The following is a 23917-nucleotide window of genomic DNA, read 5'->3' as shown; positions in this document are numbered from 1 at the left end:
ATGTACCGAAGTTTTTATTTTGAATATGTGATTGTCAAGATGAATAAATGAATAAAATCTTGCACTTTGGAATCTAACAAAATTGTTTATATATATATATATATATGTGTGTGTGTGTGTGTGTGTGTGTGTGTGTGTGTGTGTGTGTGTGTGTGTGTGTGTGTGTAATCTGGTAAATGTAGTATCATAATATATCTGGTTATTACGGTTTATCTTCAATATCCTTATAGGAGTCTGTGTCATATTTCCATTGTGTAGGCGCCCGGCGCGAACAGAAACCTCACGATATCATTACACCATCTTTAAACCGACAGATACTACTCTTGGATCCTAGTAAGAAGACTAAGAAGATATATTTTAGTTTCCCGTACGGCTCAAAAGCGACACCAGTTTTCTTTTTTTTTTTTTTTTTTTTTTACATTGCGTTTTTGGTGATCGGGAGATCCTATTTATCAAATAGGAGAATAGAAAGCATCAACATAATACGAACATTAAATTAGCGTGTCTATATACTTATTCATTTCATCACACTTATGTATCACTCCTATTTAGAGATCGAATTATACCTTCAGTTTAAAAATTAAAAACAATAGGCAGTCTAATTTTAAATAGGGTTTGGGAGGTCTTACTAACCTACCCCTGATTTTATTTGTTTATTTTGCGGGGGAGGGGAGAATGGGGGGGGCAGTACTACCCCACTCATCTGCATTCATTATAAAGTTGTAAATATAAAATATTTTTTGTAAATAAAATAAAATATTATTTAGTTGGAATTTATCATTGAGATGAGTATTATTTATTAATTTATTTATTGCGGACTATCATCCTCATCTTTTCTTAGTTGTTGTTTCACGACGTTTCGGCCAACTCTTCCTTTGGCCTTCGTTAGGTGGTAACCACAACGGGATAGGAACTCCGAATCTCCTAACTGTATTCACTGCAATTACTGCCTTCCGTAGTTGTTGTCGTCTCACCACGTTTTGGCCAAGTAAGTCTCTGGCCGGCTTTGGGTAGGATTGAAACCGTTATCTTCAGACAATTCTCACATGGAACCGTAGAGATTCAACGTCTATATCCCGTCGCGGTTACCACCTGACGAAGGCCAGACGAATAGTTAGCCGAAACGTCGTGAAACAACAACTAAGAAAAAATGATAATAGTCCGCAATAAAAAATAAATTAATACATTGAGAATTTATTATGTAAAATAGTCTGTATAGTGCGTGTGGCATGGTGGATATAGCAGAAGTAAATAAATCTGGGATTTATAAATGTGGTATTTTGGCTACTGATGACGTGAAAGTGATTAACAAATACTGAAAGAATGGACAAAATAATGCGTTTAGTTAATTTTAGAATTAGCGAAGGATAACCACAGACACCGTCCACTGCGTACAATTTTGGTGACCTTGTGCCTAATTTGTACATGAAATATATTTTTTCCAAATTCTGCGAAATAGATCGATCTCCAGCAAATCCACCACGTACGTTTGAAAGTCAAGCACACGCCTGACGAGGGGATGACTTCCCGAAATATATAGCATCCCAAATATGGTACCTGGCGCAAGCAAGAACATAAGAATATATTACATTTAGAAAGTTATATCATTCAAACACTACCGAGTTAATGGTTAAGTGGCAGTTTTATTCATTTAGAACTGATTTAAAGCTTCACCGCTCACTCATTTTTTTATCAAATCTCAAACAATTATTACAGTTTATAGATCACCTTCTCGACTACATTGTGAAAAAAAAATTTCAATTTTCGTTCAGTAAAACAAAAGTTATCATAAATTTACTGGTGTTCGAAATCGTAAAAAAAAAACCGTAAGACGGTGAGCGACGTTTTTATGACTGGTTTCCATAGCAACCACGTCGCTTTTGCGAAAAGAGAAGTAACAAGTGAAACAGAGAGAATGAAAGAATTAAAGGAAGGCCATTGTTAAAAGGATTTCTTCTGCTACTCAACGATGTTTTCCAGCTACTATGCTTAGAGTAGTTTACACAACTCGAACCTTTTTCTCTTCTTTTCGTAAAGATGTTTTGCCAACCATTCAAAAGAACTCTGTTGTTTATAAATTCGTTTGTCAGTGTGGAGCTGACTACGTTGGCAAAACGTCCCAAAGATTAGAAATGAGAATATCCCAACATATCCCTCGGGATATTCGACTACACCAGGTTTCGAGAGCATCCGGGCACTCCCAGGCTCATGAGTCTGCCATTGGCGATCACCTGTTGAGTATAAATAGGTGTGCCGATCAATATGCCGATGGGTGGTTTTCTGTTTTATACAGTGCTAGGTCGAACTATCATCTCAATATCATTGAGGCGTTAGTTATTAACAACTCTCGACCTAGCCTGTGTAGACAAAAGATTCTTAGACATCAGTTGGAGATATTCATTGATTTAAAACCACCTGAACAGTGAGATTTTTTTTTTTTTTTTTTCTCCACTGTTCTTCCAACTGTAACCAAAATTCCCCTCTTCCCTCATTCGTTTTCTTAGTTTTTAATCTATCATTCTGACGTTTCCTCTTAGAGGGTCAGACGATAAGGCCTTAGGGAAAATTTTAATTTCACCTGCCCATTTCTTGTTTTTTTTTTTGGTATTTAAATTAAATTATGTTTCCTCTGAAATTTCTCCTTCCATTCTGTTGTACCAAAAATTTACTTACATATATATATATATATATATATATATATATATATATATATATATATATATATACAGTGGACATACGAGCTACCCGAGTTACGAGAAATTCGATAAAAATCCTCCCCTACATACGAACGAAAATCCAAGTTACGAATTTCCAGATGCAACCGCTAGGTGGTCGAGTGTGTTGTGTTTCACTACGTCTCCTTAATGGTGCCATTTTAATACATTTTAGATACGAGCTTCATCCGGGAACGAATTAATCTCGGGGGTACACTGTATATATATATATATATATATATATAATATAAAACTGAACGTCTGTGTGTGTGTGTGTGTGTGTGTGTGTGTGTGTGTGTGTGTGTGTGTGTGTGTGTGTGTGGTAACGAATAGGCTACTACATGGTTGACTATTATAGAAAACTGATTTCATATAATGATAGAAGATGTATCAAGACACAGGAATGGACATGTTTGATCTGGCAGAACAGTGGTTCATTAAAATTGTGGGGTCTGCGTTCGCGCCTGGTCCACAAAGTATGGAAATAAAAAATTTAAAAATTAAAAAAAAAAACCGTTTACAAAAGTTTTGGATATAGATGTGCCTTAATAATACTTTGATAAGTATGTTTCAGCTTAAATAGGGATGGTATAATAAAATTGTGGGGTCTGTGTTCGCGCCTGGACTCCATAGAATGGAAATCGGCACAAACTTTAATAAAGACTTTTCATATCTATCTGCGTAAGTATACTTTGATAATCATGTTTCAGTTTGAAGAAAAATTGTATAAAAAATTATGGGGTGTTCGTTCGCGCCTAACCTCCATAGCAAGGTTTTTTAATATAGATCTACAGAATATTGTATTAAGTGTTTCAGTGTGAACAGGTATGGTATAATAAATTATGGGGTTTATCTATTTTATTTTTACTTTCATCATATTTTGCTTTGATTGTGATACCCCCAAATTCGAAGCTGTCTCTTTACAACCTTTCCTTTTCATAACCTATCATACTTTCATAAATCAGAGTCCATTTTCTGTAGGCTGTTTTTGAACCCAGTCAACGACGGGTACTTTTGCTAGTATATATATATATATATATATATATATATATATATATATATATATATATATATATATATATATATATATATATATTATTTCGTTTGTGAATAAATTAAGTTAAAGTGTAGTATATGTTTTATCTTCATTTAGAGGAGGATAAATCTTTTAGACTGCGGCAAATTTTAATTTTTGTTCCAATCCAGATCGTTGAAGAAGATTAGCAGTGACACCCACCCAACCTCTATTAAAAATATATCTAAATTTACCCTTGTGTGAAAAAAATTACATAAAGGAGACTTAGTTACTGAATTTATTGGATTTTTACTTACAAAATGGCGTCTTTCTTATGAGAAAATAAAAAGAAATAACAACACACTTTATCATGTTTGTAATCAATTCGAGATAGCAATAAGAACGAACTAGAGTTTTTTTTTTTTTCAACTTCCAATCCGACTGAATGACGTTTACCTCTTGATTATCTGATCAAACATTATCTTTAGCTTTTAAACTATTGCTCGATTATCCTTGTATCAACAATCCATTGGTATTGACATTGCAGCACTATTTGTTTTTTTTTTCTTTTTTATCTACAAACAAAAATGTCCGAAGATTCTTACGCTTACACTAGTGAGACGAGAACCTTGTTGATAGTCTTGAGATCTTATGTAAAAATATGTAAAAATGAGTTTGACAAAGATAATAACCCCGCCAACCATGCAAGGTAGCATACACACTCATGGTCTACTTTTATGTGTCCTGTCTAGACATTTGTAAGGTTAGGTCTAGGGTTCGGGTTAAAGTTAGGGTTAAGATTAGATTAGAATAAGGTTAGGAGTGGAGTTAGTGTTAGAACAGGGTTACGATTAGGTTTAAAGCTAAAATTAGGGTTAGGGATAGGATTGGGTTAGCGCTAGGTTTAAGGTTAGATTAGGGTTAGAGTAACAGTTAGGACTAAGGTTAGGTTCAGAGTTAGGATTAAGATTAGTTTAGGGTTATGGTTAGAAGTAGAGTTGGGGGTATAGTTAGATTAAGGTTAGGGTTATGGCTACGATTAAGGTTAGAGCTAGGATTATGGTCATGGATAATGTTAGGGTTAGGATTAGATGAGGGTTAGAATCTAGCCTTCCACGTTGGATTCGATAATACCCACATTTCTCGCCGGATAAAATGCAGAATAATAATCACTGCGGACATGATAAAGTTAGTATTAGGTTAGAGTTAGGGTTAGGGTTAGGGTTTATGATCCAGATGTGAATTGTTTCCGTTCTTTTAAGTGCGTGTTTTATTACAACCTGCATTTTGTAATCTATTTTAATCAACCCATTAAAATATCTTTATTATTCAATTATTAAAATATATTTATCATTACAACTGAACAAATATTTATTTTATTTAGTCATTAAAAGATATTTATTTTATTAAATAATTAAAAGGTAATCTTTTTGAGCCAATTAAAAGTATTTATTTTCTCAAGGAATTCCGTAAAAACCATCACTTAAGCAACACCGACATCGTAAATTATATATTTTTAATTTTTTCAAACAATGTGTTTAAAAACGATTTTTCTATTCATGGGATTAAATCACAGTTAAATATTTTATTTATCCATCAAAAGATATTTATTTTATTAAATAATTAAAAGCTAACAAATATTTTATTATTTTGCTCAGTAAAACATATCTGTTTTACAACTTTTAATTTTTAAAAGTATTTCTGTTAAAAGCATTAAAAGTATTTATTTTAAAGACATTGAAAAATATTGATTTGTCGAGTCATTAAAAGGTATTCACTTAAGTTATTAAATTATGTATTTATAAATCATTAAAACTTATTAATCTATTGGGTTAATAAATATATCTATTTTAGATATTAAGACGTATTTATTTTATTAATTCTTCAGAAAGTATTTATATATTCAGTCGATAAACGGTATTTATTTAATTAAGTTATTAAATTATTAATTTATAATTATTTCAAAAATTAAGTTACTAAAATTATTATTAATAACAATTAAACTAATACTTTTTAATAAAAGTAATAGTTCAATGGCTATTAAAACTATTTAATTAAATTCATTTAAAAGTATTTTTTTAAATATTGTCGCAATATGTTTCTCGGCGATGGTCACAAAGTACGTGTTCAATTTAGTAGAACGTTAATGTGTAAATAATGTTACTCCAAATAATGCGTAATCGCATGTGTAACTTTTAACTGAATGTTATAATTAATTTTTGTAAACATCAGTCTGTAAAATAAAGGAAAAGCGATGATATTAAAATATAAATGATTTAAAAAGAGATCAGTTCATTTTAGTATCGGTTAATTTAGGACGCCGGAACCGGGTATGATAAAAAGAAAGCTGCGACTTTTTTTTTATTTAATTATGTGTAAATAATGTTACTCCAAATAATACGTAATGGAATGTTTAATCTTTAACTAAATGTTATGGTTATGTTTTTGTAAACATCAGTTTGTAAAATAAAGTAAAAGCGACGATAGTAAAGTATAAATGATTTAAAACAATGTGTGGCGATTGATCGGCCATATTGATTAAGAGCTGTGGTGTTCGTTTTTTTTGTATGTTTTTGTACAATCCGGAACAATAGAATTTCATGGTCGCCGCCAATGAGAATAGGCGGAATGTTATTGGGGAGAAATTATTATTTCCACAAAGTGAAGTGCAATGGTAGTTGTAGGTGTCTGAGTGTTTGATCCAGTTACTAAGGATGTAAGGTCAATATAGTTATAATGGTTATATATTTACCCGGTCCTTACTGGGAGAGTGGTAGGACTTTTCAGGTAGAGGGGAAAATACGAACTTCTTCGAATATAGATCTTGGCACTTGTGATAATATCGCTCGTAGGATGTAAGATAGGATTTTATTATAACGAATAAATGTGTTTGTAACGGCGTTCAAAAGTTACATAAGGTGGTAGGTAAAAGTTTAGACATAAAAAAATTGAATGTTGCATCTGTTATTGCAAACCTACCGTAATTTGGTCCAGAGGGGAATATCAAATTATATATATATATGTTTGTGTGTGGGTGTGTGTGTGGGTGTGTGTGTGGGTGTGGGTGTGTGTGTGTGTGTGTGTGTGTGTGTGTGTGTGTGTGTGTGTGTGTGTGTGTGATTAAAATATCTATATTATTCCATAATTAAAAGATGCCTTTTATTACAATTGAAATAAAAAGGTAACAAATATTTTATCATTTTTAATTAATGAATAATGTAAATGTTTTAATTAACCACTTAAAATATTTATATTATTCATTAATTAAAAGATGTCTTGTATGACAATTGAGCAAATATTTATTTTATTTAGTTATCAAAATATATTTACTTTATTTAATAATTAAAAAGTAATCTTTTTGAGGTAATAAAAAGTATTTATTTTCTCGCGGAATTTCGTAAAGCCCATCACTTAAACAACATCGACATCGTAAATTATAGATTTTCAATTTTTTTCAAACAATGTTTTTAAAAACAAGTTTTCTATTCGTGAGCTTAAACGATGATAAACTATTTTTTATTATTTTCTAATCCGGTCAAAGGATTGTAAAGACGAGAAGAAACTATTTATATCTTCGAAAACATAATTTTGTAACGTTATTTATAAGATGTAGAATATTAAATAATATCACATGATATTTTTCAAAAATCAATAGAACCAATAAAGCCAAAATTTAAAATCATTAAAATATCTATTATACTTAATGATTTTTGCAATTTTATGGGGCATTTATTTAGTCATTAAAACGTATCTACTTGATTCAATAACTAATAGACATCTATTTTTCAATTATGTTTTTTTAGTATTTAAAACGCATCAAATTTTTAATTAAATGGGACATTTAGTGTATTTAGTATTTAAAACGTATTCACTTTATTACATTATTTCTTAAAGTTATTTAAAGAATGTATAACACCAAATAAACTATATATTAGTAAGATAGCGTGTGTGTTATTTTCTGTGTCACGCTTACATCCGGGTCGTTCAATTATTATGTATTTCTATTTCTTGTCATAAATAATTTTACCAAGAATTCTTCAGAAGTTTTGGTGTCGGTTTCGATTATAGCTGATGGCACTTAAGTCATCTATTTTGTTTATAAATAATTTTATCAAGAAGTCTTCATAAGTTTTGGTTTCGATTGTGGCTGAAGGAACTCATATCACTTTACGACTGGGATTTGCCGGGCATTCTTGTTAGCTTAGATAAATACTTTTGCAGTTGTAACAAAAAAGCTACAATTATATTAGAGCGTTTCCATTTACACTGAACATCTTCAGAATGCCAACATCAATATATTACATATGAATGAGTCCCCTGTGGAATTTCCACAGGTCCTGCTAGTGTTATATAATTTTTCTATTAAATCAATACAAAAAAAATCTATTTCTGACTTGCTGAGATGAGGATTGATTATTCGTATTATTTCGACTCTTTGGACACTTCGGAGTCTTCGGACTACTGTTCTCATCTTGATTGGTATTTTTACAACGTTTCGGTCGATGTAACCTCCGACCATATTCACGCGTATTTCTGTCGAACAGGAATCTTTCTGTCGAACTCGGAAGTCTTTCTGTCGAACTCAGAAATCGACGCGAAATTTCGAACGGAACCCTTTAAATTAATCCACGAGGATAGCATGCTCTCGCTTCGTCGATAGAAGTCTCAATGTAGTCCGTACTGAGGATTGAACCTTCAACCTCGAAAAGAGTGTAACTTTCACCAACGGGTCACTGACAGAAAGATTTTGCGCAGAAAATTTACACAAAATTGTACAATACACCTAAAGAAGATCGAGGGTTACATCGACAGACACGTTGTGAAACTGACACTCAAGATGAGAACAGTCATCCAAAAGAATCCAAATAATACGAATCAAAATTTAAATTTAAAATTCAAATCAAAAGTGAAATAAAAGTTTTTATCCATTTAATAAAGAAGAAGGTTATATAACATTATTTGCTGTTCGAAAATCTTCAAATGTAAGCAAATGAACGAAATAAAACAAAAGAAAAATCTTTGAATATTTTACCTTTTGTGTTTTAATCCTAATTTTTACCCAGAATTCAATGTGGTTTCCGGTGAACGTTTTCCTAAGGTTCATCACATATTTGATCCGCAAAAAGAAAAGTGGTTCAGTTGTGCAAATTGTAATCCCGTAAAGGCATACCATAGGTAACCGATATACAGTTAAATTGTTTTTTTCTTTCTTTTCATATATGAAAACACGCATACGACCCAACGTGGTCGGTGAAACTGCTTCATAACGATCTCTGATTCTCATACGGTTCCGTTAACTTCAAGGGTATTTTATAATTGATATCTCCTAAGGTTAATATCTATCTCTGCTCAAGTGCATGATTAGTACGTACCAATCTTATCGTGCGAGTTCGCTTAACTTGCTAGCTTTAAAAGATTCAGTTGACATCGCTTTTAAATAAGAGATAAGATCCCACAACAATTATAAGTACCTTTCATGACCCTGTCAAATTATTTCAGTGCGTCAAGCTATGAACACAGCGTATTATTTACAAAACATTGTACTTAATACATTTTTTTTCATAATTATTCCAATCATTTCTGGTCCCAGATATTCGTATGAAATGTCTTGTGGTATTCTCACTATCCGTTTGTTCGTTCGTTAGTTTTCGGATGTTCTCGAAACTGATTATCTTTTTTCTCACTCAGAAACAAATTGGTTTTGAATGGATTTTCCTGATTTTTTTTTATATTGATGAATTAACTTTTTTCTAATTTTCTCCACAATTGGTTCATGAGCTTATATTTCATTTTTGTACGGCTTGTCCATTGGCCTTTTTCTGGACCTCACAAAATTTGTTCGTTTGTTGGTTTGTTTTTTTTTCTGTTTGTTTGTTTGTCTTACAATTAGTAAAAACATGTTTGGGATATTTATGTATGTATTATGTATGTATGTATGTATGTATGTATGTATGTATGTATGTATGCAAGACCTTCCAAAGGGCGAATGAACCCTTTTTTGGGGGTCAACGGCCAACTAGCACCGTGCGCGTTTGTGTGTATATATGTTTGTGTTGGGGTGGAGAGAGCTCCCGTAAGCCGTGGTGAAGGCAACCTTTCTAGGAAAAGCAAATCTCTGATTTAAAGAACCATAAAGCGGGAGACCAGTACCCGCATTAAGCTGGTCTGCAGTTTAACTTGTTGCTGGCTATCTTGCTCTTGCTTGTTGCTGGATCTCAACATTTTGAACCGAGAGTGCGACTTAGCTGTCATACAAAGCTAAGACTCTGTAACATCATCGGTGTATAGATACTCCCTCAGGCATTTGTTTATTAAAATGGTCCTGTGGCAATGGAAGTCATTTTTTGGGCTCATGGACTTTAAGGGAGTGGCACTCGTCTGAAAAGACGTTGCAATCATCATCATGTATGTATGTATGTATGTATGTATGTATTATGCATGTATGTATTATGCATGTATGTATGTACACATAGAAGGCCTCTTAACTGAAAAATGCCTGCAGGCAATGTAGGTAAGATTTGTCAAACTGTCACTGTCGATACTATATGAGGGCATTTTTAAAACGAGCATTAAAACATGTTAAAAATGAAAAGAAAGGAACCAAATTTGATTAATAATGAAACCGTACTTTATTCAATATAAAATATAAATATTATCTTACGTAATTTTAAAGCAATATACAATTTAATACTGATCAAACTGAATTACAAATTTAGGGAACAAACAATTAAAGAAATATAAAACACAAACAATTCTTGGCCTTCGAGACAAGATCACAGTGTAGTATCTGTTGTGATGCTACAATTCACCTTTTCTGTCCTCAGCAGGTGGAGGAGAAATCCTTCATGACTGAGACAATTGTTATTTTTGTTCCTATCTAGAGTGCCCCTTATTGGGGAGCTGGATTTCCCCCACAAGCTTATATATTGAAATATTTAAATAACTATTACTTTTAATACAGAAATTATATTTAAAGTGTTGTTTTTCTGTTCTTCTACGTTCATTTTTTCCATGTTTTTCATCAAAATGTGTAGCGTATTTTCATCAGTTACATGGTTAGAAATTCTAGAGCAGGTAATCAATGGATTTGATTGAAAAATACGAGATTTCATCGATTTCTATGACAATAAAATAAGGGAGCGTGAAATATTTATTAATCATCATTCACTCCCGGGCAAAGTTAGACATCCGTGCTAGTCTATGTATGTATGTATGTATGTATCTATGTATTTATGTATCTATGTGCGTGTGTATATATGTATGTATTTATGTATGGTATGTCAGGTCATGTGATATGCTACTGGTACCATGTAACCCAGTACTACCTGCGTCATGGTGGGGTCACCGGCGACTAAACTGGTTCCCCCACCAGACTTGTTTGATGAGGAGGGCGGCTAGTCTCCCTGGAGGATTAAAAACAATACCTTCCAAAGGGCGAATGAACTCTTTTTCTGGGTCAACGGCCAACTAGCACCGTGTATATTTGTGTGTGTATATGCGTTTGGGGTAGAGAGGGCTCCCGTAAGCCGTGGTGAAGGCAACCTTTCTAGGAGAAGCAAATCTCTGATTTAAAAAACCATAAAGTGGGAGACCAGTACCCGCATTAAGCTGGTCTGCAGTTTAATTTGTTGCTGGCTATCTTGCTCTTGCTTGTTGCTGGATCTCAACATTTTGAACCGAGAGAGAGACTTAGCTGTCGTACAAAGCTAAGACTCTTTAACATCATATTTGTATAGATACTCCCTCAGACATTTGGGCTCATGGATTTTAAATGTCTGAGGGAGTGGCACTCGTCTGAAAAGACGTTGCAATCATCATTTATGTATTTATGTACGTGTGTATGTATGTATGTATTTATGTATCTATGTACGTATGTATATATGTATGTATTTATGTATCTATGTACGTGTGTATTTATGTATGTATTTATGTATCTATCTACGTGTGTATATATGTATGTATTTATGTATCTATGTACGTGTGTATATATGTATGTATTTATGTATCTATGTACGTGTGTATATATGTATGTATTTATGTATCTATGTACGTGTGTATATATGTATGTATTTATGTATCTATGTACGTGTGTATATATGTATGTATTTATGTATCTATGTACGTGTGTATATATGTATGTATGTATGTATGTATGTATCTATGTACGTGTGTATGTATGTATTTATGTATCTATGTACGTGTGTATATATGTATGTATTTATATATCTATGTACGTATGTATATATGTATGTATTTATGTATCTATGCACGTGTGTATATATGTATGTATTTATGTATCTATGTACGTGTGTATATATGTATGTATTTATGTATCTATGTACGTGTGTATATATGTATGTATTTATGTATCTATGTACGTGTGTATATATGTATGTATTTATGTATCAATGTACGTGTGTATATATGTATGTATTTATGTATCTATGTACGTGTGTATATATGTATGTATTTATGTATTTATGTACGTGTGTATATATGTATGTATTTATGTATCTATGTACGTGTGTATATATGTATGTATTTATGTATCTATGTACGTGTGTATATATGTATGTATTTATGTATCTATGTACGTGTGTATATATGTATGTATTTATGTATTTATGTACGTGCGTATATATGTATGTATTTATGTATCTATGTACGTGTGTATATATGTATGTATTTATGTATCTATGTACGTGTGTATATATGTATGTATTTATGTATCTATGTACGTGTGTATATATGTATGTATTTATGTATCAATGTACGTGTGTATATATGTATGTATTTATGTATCTATGTACGTGTGTATATATGTATGTATTTATGTATTTATGTACGTGTGTATATATGTATGTATTTATGTATCTATGTACGTGTGTATATATGTATGTATTTATGTATTTATGTACGTGTGTATATATGTATGTATTTATGTATCTATGTACGTGTGTATATATGTATGTATTTATGTATTTATGTACGTGTGTATATATGTATGTATTTATGTATCTATGTACGTGTGTATATATGTAGGTACGACACTAATTTTCGACACCCATAACAAAAAATACAAGTAAAAACTTGTAAAATTAAATAAATTCATTGTAATTTTTACTCTGTATTGAACAGGAAAGACCAGACCTTAAAGTGCATATAAAAGTTCTTTATTTTACACTGAATAAAACGGACGGAATTTGATTTTATATATATATATATATATATATATATATATATATATATATATATATATATATATATATATATATATATATATATATATGTATATATAGTTAGTTAGTTAGTTAGTTATAAAATATATATGGCGATTAAACTACAATGAATATTCCGCGTTTCATCTACTTTAGGATTCTTCAGGCTTATGCATAAGCCTGAAGAATCATAGAGTGGATGAAACGCGGAATATTCAGCGTAGCGTAATCGCAATATATATTTTATAACAAACTAACCAGCTCTACCTACGTATTGAGCACTTTTGAAGTAAATACTTAAAGTTTACGCATAAATTTATACTTTCGTATATTAATTAATTAGTGAGTATTTAAAAAGATAATATATATATATGTATATATATATATATATATATATATATATATATATATATATATATATATATATATATATATATTATCTTTTTAAAGTTTTTGTTCAATCATTTTTCACGTGAAATATTACAGTAGAAATCTTACTTTTGGCTTGAAATATTATGGAAAAAATCCAGAAAAGTTTTATATTTTTCCTGTTGTATATGGAACTCGTTTACTGACAGAATTTCCTTTAATAATAATTTTCAATATCGTAATTTGTAGCCCAAAGGAAGTAATATATAAATTATTTTTTTTATTAATTTGTTCTTTATTCTAGGAAATATCAATTTTTAATTCCTAAGACTAAGCTTTTCATAATTTTAACTTTATCAGAAACTTATTTTTCATGCAAAATTTTTGTATGGATTAAAAGTCTCACTTTTATTCAATACTAGCATTTCAGCCCGGCGTTGCCTAGGTGTTTGGATGTGTGTGTTGATCAAAAAAAAAAGTGGTAGTAGGAAGGCAGGCTCGAACCCGTACCTCGAAGGAGGAAAAGAATGGGGAAACCCTGACGTCTTTGATGTTACAGCCACCGCCAAACCGCGAGTGACGTAGGTTTTAATTAAGGCTAGACAATCGAAAGGAGAGGATGATTTTTAAAAATATCGGCGAAAAAAGCGACTCCCCCCCTCTAGAAAAGTGCTCAGTTGAAGGTGAATATATCAATGTTTTTAGCCAATTTTTCGATATTTGTCGTCTGAAAGGTCGAACTTCAAAACGATACTGATCTTGGCAAAATCCGTCGCCTCTGTCGAAAGTTTTCGGCAGACATGCAAACATACATACATATATACATACATTTATATATTGTTAACTAAAAATTTTGACCCAAACCGATTAAAAAGCTTGCTCTATCTCTGAATACTCTTTATGTAAAATTTCAAATGTTTAGACTAGAAATTGTCTGAGTAATTTGGTAGAGACCGTAGATATCAATTTTTTCTTTAATTTGACCCCTATTATGACTCCTTAAAATTTATTGTTTTGGGCCCAAATCAAGTTATTAAGTTAGATCCATGTCCATCGAACCTATATCTAAAATTTCAAAGACACAAAATTGGCGGAGTAGTTCGGTAGATTCTCAAAGATCAAATCGTTGAACTTTGATCCCTTATCAGCCAAATTTCTGGTCGAAAACCGATCACAAAGATGTTTCCAAATCTCAGTACCCTGTATATCAAATTTCGAGTCTGTAGACTGAAAATTGACAGAGTTATTTGGTAGGGAAATGTAAACAGACACACAGACACGTTCACTTTTATAGATATATAGATTAACAGATTTTAAACATACCGTACACATAGGAATCTCATCAATTCTTAAATCATAAATGTTTCAGTTACTTAATTTATAAATTATATTTTTTATCTGACAAAAGAAACAAGTAACGCTACGATATTTATCAGCGACGGGTGAACAGATTACTGCGTCACTGGCCTTCCATAGAAAAAATTATTTACGTTCGATTTCTAAACATATTCTATATATTAATAGGATAGGTGTGTGTCATTTATTTTGTACTAGCGAAGATCAAAACAAAATGGGCGAAGTAATAACCCTGTTTAAAATAAAATTGAAACCAACGTTGCCCGGGTGTTTGGAGGTGTAAAAGAAAAACGATTTGGTAGGGAAGTAGGCTCGAACCTGAAACCTTGAGGCTAAGGCGGAAAAAACAGTGTGTTGGGGGAGCTAGATCAAAACAAAATGAGCGAAGTAATAACCTTGTTTAAATATTATAAAATAAAAAAGAAACGTTGCCCGGGTGGTTGGAGGTGTGTGTGTGTTGGGGGTGGGTAGATCCAAACAAAATGGGCGTTTAAATATTATAAAATAAAAAATCAACGTCTCTCGGATTTTAGAGGTGTAAAAGACAAAAAAAAAGTTTTGGTAGGGAGGGAGATCGAACCCGAAGCCTCGTGACTGAGGCGGGGAAAAAACAGCCTGACACGTTACCCAGACACTAAACAGACAGAGAACTGAGAACTAACGAAATTAAACGTTTAAAAAACAGCAGGTGGTTAAACTAACGTCAATGTTTTCTAGGTCAAACATCATGCCATAGTAGTAGTAGTAGTAGTAGTAGAAAGGAAAATGAAGGAACGATTTTTTGCTACCCCTCTCTGTAGAAAAGGGACCTGTTGAGGGTGAAGCAATTTATCTTTTTAGCCAATTTTTCGATATTTGTCGTCCGAAGGTTCGAGCTTCAAAATGATACCGGTCTGGTGAAAATCCGTCGCCTGTGTGGAAAGTTTTTCTGAGACACACACACACACACTAACACATTAACACACACATATTTTGGCTTTTATGTATACAGAAGTTGTAGCGCTTACTTCCAAGTGAAGAATTCTTCAAAAGTTTTGGTTTCGGTTTCGATTATAGCTGATAGCTCTCCAGTAATCTTTTTATATATATATATATATATATATATATATATATATATATATATATATATATATATATATATATATATATATATATATATATATAATTAGTGTTATCAAGAATTTTTCATAACGTTTTTTTCAGTTTCGGTTATAGCTGAAGGAACTATATATACATATATGTGTGTTTATAAGTGTATATATGTGTACATAATTATAATAATAATAATAAAAAATAAATAAAAAATAAAAACATATATATATATTTTCAAAACTACACGAAAATAATTGAGTAATCAACAACAAAACTAGGGAAAGATGGTCTTCTTCTGTCAAGAAGTGACAATCACCATATATATATATATATATATATATATATATATATATATATATATATATATATATACTAGCAGAAGTACCCGTCGTTGACTGGGCTCAAAAACAGCCTACAGAAAATGGACTGTGATTGATGAAAGTATGATAGTTTATGAAAAGGAGGGGGTTGTAAAGAGATAGGTTTTGATACTCAAAAATGTTACCCTAAGCAAAATATGATGAAAGTAAAGATAATTTTCGCGAAAATATATATTTTTTATATCAACTTTGTTTCCATTCGTAGCCAAGAGTGACCAACAAAATAATGCTTCCTTACAAAGATAAACTTATATATATAATAATATAAATATACAAGAAATAAATGTTACAATAGTCAATAAAAGTTACTTTTATGGTAGAAAAGTTCATTGGTTTGTATTTTTAAGTAGTTTGTAAAAAAAAAAAAATTTTTAATTCACGAATCGGTTAAAAAAAAATCAAAATGGCAGCGACTTTGAAACGGAGAACCCCGTTTTCAATTTGAAGGAGGGGCACCTGGGCATTCTGTTAACAATTTAAGGGAGTTCCGTCAACGTAAGGAATATATATAAACATATTTTAATGTTCTCCGTTATTTTGTGCTTGAGGAATATTCGATTATGGCATGTGTAGTTTATATAAAAATTCATTTAAGTAGTTATCGCCTCAAATTTCGTTTTAATTTCGGTTCGCTGAAATTATTTCAAGTAAAGAGCATTAAAAACTATTTCAAAACAAAAAAAAAACATGAACTGAACTTTTATTAACTATGGGCACATTTATTTCTTGTATATTTATTTTTTCGGGTAGTCGTTTGTTGGCTATTCTGCTAAACACTCTTACTAAATAATATCGACGAAATATCTAAAAACAAAGAAACAAAACCAGTTTTGAAAAATAATAAAGCTTTACTTACTTAAGTAAAATAATTTCAAACAGCAAAAAGGGATATTAAAAACGAAAACACGTAATTACTTTAATTTTTAAAGCAAAGAATCGATATAAATATGAATAAGAAGAAAATGGCGCCATTTTCAAGCACAACAGCTTCGTTTCAGTTTTACAGTATTGAACGGTGTAGTATTGCTCCGTCGAATTCAGGGTTGTACTATTGTAATGTAAAGAACACGCAGAAAAGGTTGTAATCAACTGAATTATTTTTGGTACACTAACAAAAAAAGCTTAAACAGATACATAAATAAAAATAGAAAGGTTATGTAAATGTTTTAAAAAGACACGTAATCACGTGCGCAGGATCTTTTCCTTCTTTTGACACGATAACAAGTAACGTTTTTATTTTGTATTATTTATCTATTTATCTATTTTAGAAAGAGTGCCACGTACAAGTGGAGAAGGAAAAAAAACAGAGTTATGCAAAATTTATGTCGAGAATTGTCTAAAGTTCCGACATTTCTTCTTTTTTTTTTTGCTTTCACTTTAATAAGACCGTGAATTTATGACGTGAATTTATTCGACACAATATGATTCAACAAAAAAAAATAAATAAAAACTAACGTGAATTAAGATTAAAGTTAAGGTGTTATTGTGAACCCTCACCCCTTTTAAAAAACCTTGTTAAACTTTGTGACATATTTACATTCTATGGAGGTCAGGTGCGAACAAACACCCCATAATTTTATTATACCATATTTCTTCAAACTGAAACATAATTATCAAAGTATACTCATGCAGATAGATATGAAAAGTCTTTATTAAAGTCTGTGCCTATTTCCATTCTATGGAGGCCAAGCGCGAACGCAAACCCCACAATTTTATTAAAGCATCCCTATTTAAGTTAAAACATACTTATCAAAGTATTCTTATGTACATCTGTATCAAAAACACTTGTAAACGGTTTTTTTTTTATTTTTTTATTTTTTATTTCCATACTTTGTGAAACAGGCGCGAACGCAGACCCCATAATTTTAATGAACCACTCTTCTGCCAGATCAAACATACCCATTCCTGTGTGTCGATACATCTTCTTTCATTATATGCAATCAGTTTCTTAAAATAGTCAACCATATAGGAGCCTATTTGTAACCAGGCACACACACACACAAACACACACACAAACACACACACACATACATACACACACAGACACTCAGCTTTATATTATAGATACATATATAGTTCAACATTTTTTTTAAATTAGTCTGTAAAAATTAACGAAATTTATCAATTATTTGGGTTTTCTTTTTTTAATTCCGTTGTTTCTATTGCCTATGTCAAAATATGTAGAAATTAACATTGGGTTCCATTTTTCCCGTTTTTAGCTTGTGGGGGTGAAAATTCACCCGTTTTACAGAGAGTAAAAAAAATAGGAACTTTTTTTAGAATCCTTCTTCTTGAGAATACAACAAAAATTATAATGAATCAATTTTATTTTACAAGTTATTATTTGCTATGGGAGTCGAAAATGATTATACCTATGTATGTATGTATGTATGTATGTATGTATGTATGTATGTATGTATGTATGTATGTATGTATGTACGGCATAATCACGTTGACACACCGGTTCCGTTGGAGCAGGTTGATCCTGGCTAGTACCAGATAGATGACCATTTGGGAATTCTAGGCGCTGTATGTGCTTTCCGCTTATCTCTGCATCGTTTCCATTCGTTCTGAAACTTCACCTGCCACCGGTATACAACAATGTCGACTCAGGAGAGGTATGGTTGAAGATCGTGCAACTCTTGTCACACAAATTTCACGCGCAGGCACTCTTTCTGTGAGTATCCATAGTCTGTTAAGACTGAAGGAAGCTATATGTATGTATGTATGTATGTATGTATGTATGTATGTATGTATGTATGACAAGACCTTCCAAAGGGCGAATGAACCCTTTTTCGGGGTCAACGACCAACTAGAACCGTGTGTTTTTTTTTTATATGTATGTGTGTGTTGGGGTGGATAGGGCTCCCGTAAGCCGTGGTGAAGGCAACCTTTCTAGGAAAAGCAAATCTCTGATTTAAAAAAAACACAAAGCAGGAGACCAGTACCCGCATGAAACTGGTCTGCAGTTTAACTTGTTGCTGGCTATCTTGCTCTTGCTTGTTGCTGGATCTCAACATTTTGAACCGAGAGAGAGACTTAGCTGTCATACAAAGCTAAGACTCTGTAAAATCATCTGTGTATAGATACTCCCTCAGCCATTTGTCTATAAAAATGGTCCTGTAGCAATGGAAGAGTTGTGACGTGTGGAGGCTTGAAATGCTGGAAGCATGTAATAATTGATCTCAACGACCGTCTTCAGTGTCATGCCTGCTTGAGCGTGTGAATTCACCGGTAGGACTAAAAAAAAAAAAAGTAATTTTTGGGCTCATGGACTTTTAGTGTCTGAGGGAGTGTCAATCATCATCATCATGTATGTATGTACTTATGTATGTATGTATGCATTTTATGGAGAACGGGAAAATATCAAGCACCCTCAACATAACCCTCGGAAGAGGTGCAGGGACGCTACAACGAACTATTTTAAAGTCCTACAAATCGACATCGACACATGGGAAGAACTTACTCTGCCAAGGCCGAAGTGGCGAAAGCTTTTACCCGAAAGTTGTGATGCTCTAGAGAAAAGAAAGCAGGTCCAAAGCAATCTGAAGTGAGAGATTTGTAAAGGTTTAATTGATGATCTTAACTGTTGTGTCGTGGAACAACATTGAAAATAAGAACAATCAAGTCGAGGTTCGGTTAAGGAACAAGTGTATTCACAATAATGTACAAAGATAGAAAAGCGTATATAGCTGCTGAGCACTCAGTTAGCAGTTGAAGTGCAGTCGCATCTCTCTCACCGGTGTTGGAATTACTAGCGCTATTTATAGTACTAATTGGTATAAATTCCTCTGTTCAAGGAAGGCCGGTATAACATTAACCATAAGATACAGAGCTGGTAATGCGACACTTGTGAACGAGTGCTTCTGCCAAAAGCTGGCTTCGACAACCACCTTAAGTCGCACGAAACTCCTGTTCAAGGAAGGCCGGTATGACACCCCCGCTTTGAAAATATCCCGTCCGTGATTAATAACGTTTTTGTTTTGGCTTCACCCTAATCAATTCTGTTGATTTCCGTTTTCTGTTTGATCTTCTGTTCTCCGGAGCTGTCTCTGGTATGGGTACCTGAAAAGTATCAAACACTGTGTCCATGATGTCCTCCTCGGGCGATCTGGTCACCTCACTGTTCGAGTATCTTTTCCGAAATTGGTTCGTGTGACGTTTGTGCACGAAGTCTGGTCCCTTAATCATATAGACAATGTTGCCTATTTGTTTTTCAACAATGGCGGACTCCCAGAAAGTCTTATTATTTTTGTGAATCTTGTAGAAGACTCTTTCGCCAACTTTATACCGTTTTTTTATTATCGTTTTTTTTTAGGTTTGGCCTATCCTGTTTTGGTAACAACTTGTGAAAAATCGATCTAACCTTGCGTCCGAACATAACCTCAGCAGGTGTCTTCGACATTTCGATGTTTGCATTCGAAGTGACTCTGTGTACTTGTAAAAACTATTGGATTGATTTATCCGTCGTCGACCCACTAGCTTTTTTCAGAGCTCCCTTGAATGTATCAACGAATTTCTCTGCTTGTCCATTACTTCATGGGTGGTATGGCGGAATGGTTATATGCTCTATTAGATGATCCTCGCAAAAATGTTTAAACTCGGTAGACGTAAATTGCGTTCCATTGTCTGTAACAATGCAGTCTACCACTCCAAACCTAGCGAATAGTTCATACAGGAAGTTGATAGTTACCTCGGATGTGGGATTCAGTTTAATACTTCCGGCCATTTAGATAAGCTGTCTACAACAATGAGATAGTAGAACTCATCTAGCGGTCCTGCAAAATCTAAATGAATCCTAGACCAAGGTCGGTCCGGTTTTGCCCACGATCCGAATTGAGTCGGAGGAGCTTTCATAGCTAATGCGCATCCTCTACACTCCTTGACCTTTCCTTCTATATCCTTATCCATGTTTGGCCAATAAATAAAAGAGCGCATAAAGCTTTTCATTCTTGATATGCCTGGATGTCCTACATGGAATTCCTTGAGCATTCTTTTCTGTAATGTCGTAAGAATTACCACCCTGTCGCTATGTAACAGGACGTTATCGCAAATTGAATAGATTCCCTCATCCAGTTGGTTATTGTTGATTTTTTATTTCGTGCTTATAAATTCGTCCACCTCTGCCTTAATCTTAATCTCATCAAGCGTTACTAAAAGTTCTCTTATTGTGTCACATAACGTACTTTTTACTTCAACTTCCGCTTGAATGGCTGCTATTACCATATCCTCCAATGGTTCTGCCTGCTTAGGTATTAACCTCGATAACCCGTCTGCATGACCAATTTTTTTAGATGGTACATACTCCATTTGAAAATTGCAATTCAGAAGTATGGTACACCATCTTTTCGCCGTATGATGTGGTCGAACCTTTTTCGGTCCGAAAATCGATAATAATGGTTTGTTCTCTATTTGTAACAGAAATTGCCTACCGTGCAGGAAACGATGAAATTTCTTTACCGCGAATATAATGCTTAGCGCCTCTTTTTCCATTTGTGAGTAGTTCTTTTCGGCTGACAAACGTAATCGGGATGAATGTGCTATGGGTTTCATTTTTCCAGCATCCATTTTGTGTAAAATTCATGCTCCTATGCCATAGGAGCTGGCATCGCTTGCAACTATGATTTCACGCTTGGGATTATAATGTGACAGAATCAAGTCAGACGTTAAAGTCTTTTTAATTTCCCGAAATGCTTCTTCGCACTCTTGCGTCCATACCCATTTTTGGTCTTTCCTTAACAATTCATTTAAAGGCGACCTTAGTTTATGCATATTTGGCACAAATACATTGTAGTAATTTACCAAACCTAAGAAACTTTGTAAAGACACAATATTTTCTGGAGCAGGCATATTCTTTACTGCACTCGATCTATCTGGATCCGGCCTTCTTCCATGTTTATCGATGATTTGCCCCAAGTATTTTATTTTCTCCATGAAAAATGTACATTTTTCCTGTTTTACTTTAAATCCATAATCCTGGATCCTTTTGAATACTTGATTTACATGAGCTTTGTGTTGTTCTTTGCTTTTCATTAACACATCATCCAGGTACCCTACTGCGAAATCTAACCCATTTAACATAATGTCCATAATTTGCTGAAAAATCGCAGAGGTGACTTTGACCCCAAAAGGAAGTCTGTTAAACTTGTACAATCCCTTATTGGTATTAATACATAGCAGCTTTGAACACTCCTTATCGAATGGAACTTGTAAGTACGTGTCACTGAGATCAATTGTAGAAAAATATTTCCCTCCACTCAGTTTCGCAAATATATCTTCAAGGCTCGGAAGAGGATAATGGTGATCTTGTAATGCTCTGTTTAAGCCTGGCTTCGTCAACCACCTTAAGTCGCACGAAACTCCTGTTCAGATTAACTTTGTGACTATTAGTCTGAAGCAAACTATCTGTTTGATATGCAGCAGGATTTGCAAGTCTACTGCTGGTTTGAGAAGACATATGATTGTTCACAGGAATACCCTTCAGCTTTGAGAGGAAGTCAACTCAGCGGAAATTGCTCAATTTGTATGTCACATCTGCTTCAAGATATGCAAATCTGCAGCGGGACTGGAGAGTCATCTAAGATGACATGGACGAGAAGATGGGGAGAACTGTGCGACGACGGTCATTTGGAAAGAGGCAGCAATCATCATGTATGCATGTATGTATGTATGTATGTATGTATGTATGTACCTATCTATCTATATATCCATATATTTATACATGTATGTATCTTTGTATTTATGTATGTATGTATGTTATTACATGTTTCATTTATTTATTTTCATTTGTTATCGTGTTACCGTGTTATTGGCAATATAACGTTTTGCTGGTTTTGTTTGTTCGTTTTGTGTTTATTTTATTTTGATTAATATTCTAATAAATGTCTGATTCTAATGCTGCAAATCGTTTGCTTATCATGCTTGAGTTCAGTTTGTCCTTGATTTTAGCTTTACTTATCTGTTGCAGTTTAACTCTAATCCACTTTCAATTCACCCCAAATACCTGATATACAAAAAAAAAACGTAGGATTGACTTCGTGATCTTTTTAACTTCTTTAAATTTTTTTCTTTTTTTTTTTTTTTTTTCATTTCAGATAATCTGTTCATTAAATACGCAAAATGTGTGCATATCCTGAAAACTGGAAAAATAAACACCTATTGTACGATAAGCTGACCTACCGACGTCAGGAATAAGATGCTTATTTAAAAACAATAAATGTAATTACATCGTGACAGCGATTTGTGGCAGTTATGGCGCCAGAATGATGACGTGCACTTTTGTAACATACTAGTGATCGGACGATTCCAATATTATTCCCGATTCCAATAAAATTAGCGATTCCTTAATAAATTTCCGATTCCGATACAATTAACAATTCCGATTCCGATTCTTTATAAATTTCTAAATATTTAACAATAAAGTTTTTTTTGTTTTTTTTTTTCGATTACCGTAAAAACATACGTTAAGTGTGCAGGTATTTTCTAAAACGTGAAAATACACTTGCATGGTTGGGTGATCTGTAAATTTAAAAAGATCACTTTGTGTGTGAGAGCGTTCCTCGTAGGTTCCGAAACGGCTGAACCTATCTTTTGCAAATTTCACACAAAGCTAATTTATATGTCTGGCAGTGTCCTTAGATATGTTTTGTACAGAAATTCATTCGCTAAGTATCGAAAATCGAAAACATCCGACTTTAAAAATAGTTTTTCTCTCTTATAGATAAAAAAAAAGAAAGTTTTTACATAGACATATTTTACGTCACACGGGCCAAG

The 23917-nt window shown here is 32.9% G+C and overlaps 1 long non-coding RNA gene across 1 annotated transcript in view; it reads left to right on the top strand.

Annotated features, from left to right (window-relative positions):
- Nucleotides 1-23565, top strand: part of LOC145279999 (uncharacterized) — a 50087-nt gene extending 26522 nt beyond the window's left edge. Inside the window, exon 3 of the long non-coding RNA XR_013868523.1 lies at nucleotides 23239-23565. This is a non-coding gene — a long non-coding RNA (uncharacterized LOC145279999). The remainder of the gene's footprint in view (nucleotides 1-23238) is intronic.
- Nucleotides 23566-23917: the final 352 nt, after the last annotated feature.

This window comes from Euprymna scolopes, chromosome 7 (assembly GCF_053919585.1).
Source record: "Euprymna scolopes isolate OS-2025 chromosome 7, ASM5391958v1, whole genome shotgun sequence".
Taxonomy (NCBI): domain Eukaryota; kingdom Metazoa; phylum Mollusca; class Cephalopoda; order Sepiida; family Sepiolidae; genus Euprymna; species Euprymna scolopes.
Note: the sequence above shows the minus strand (reverse complement) of the source record. Positions and strands in the feature narration are given on the sequence as shown.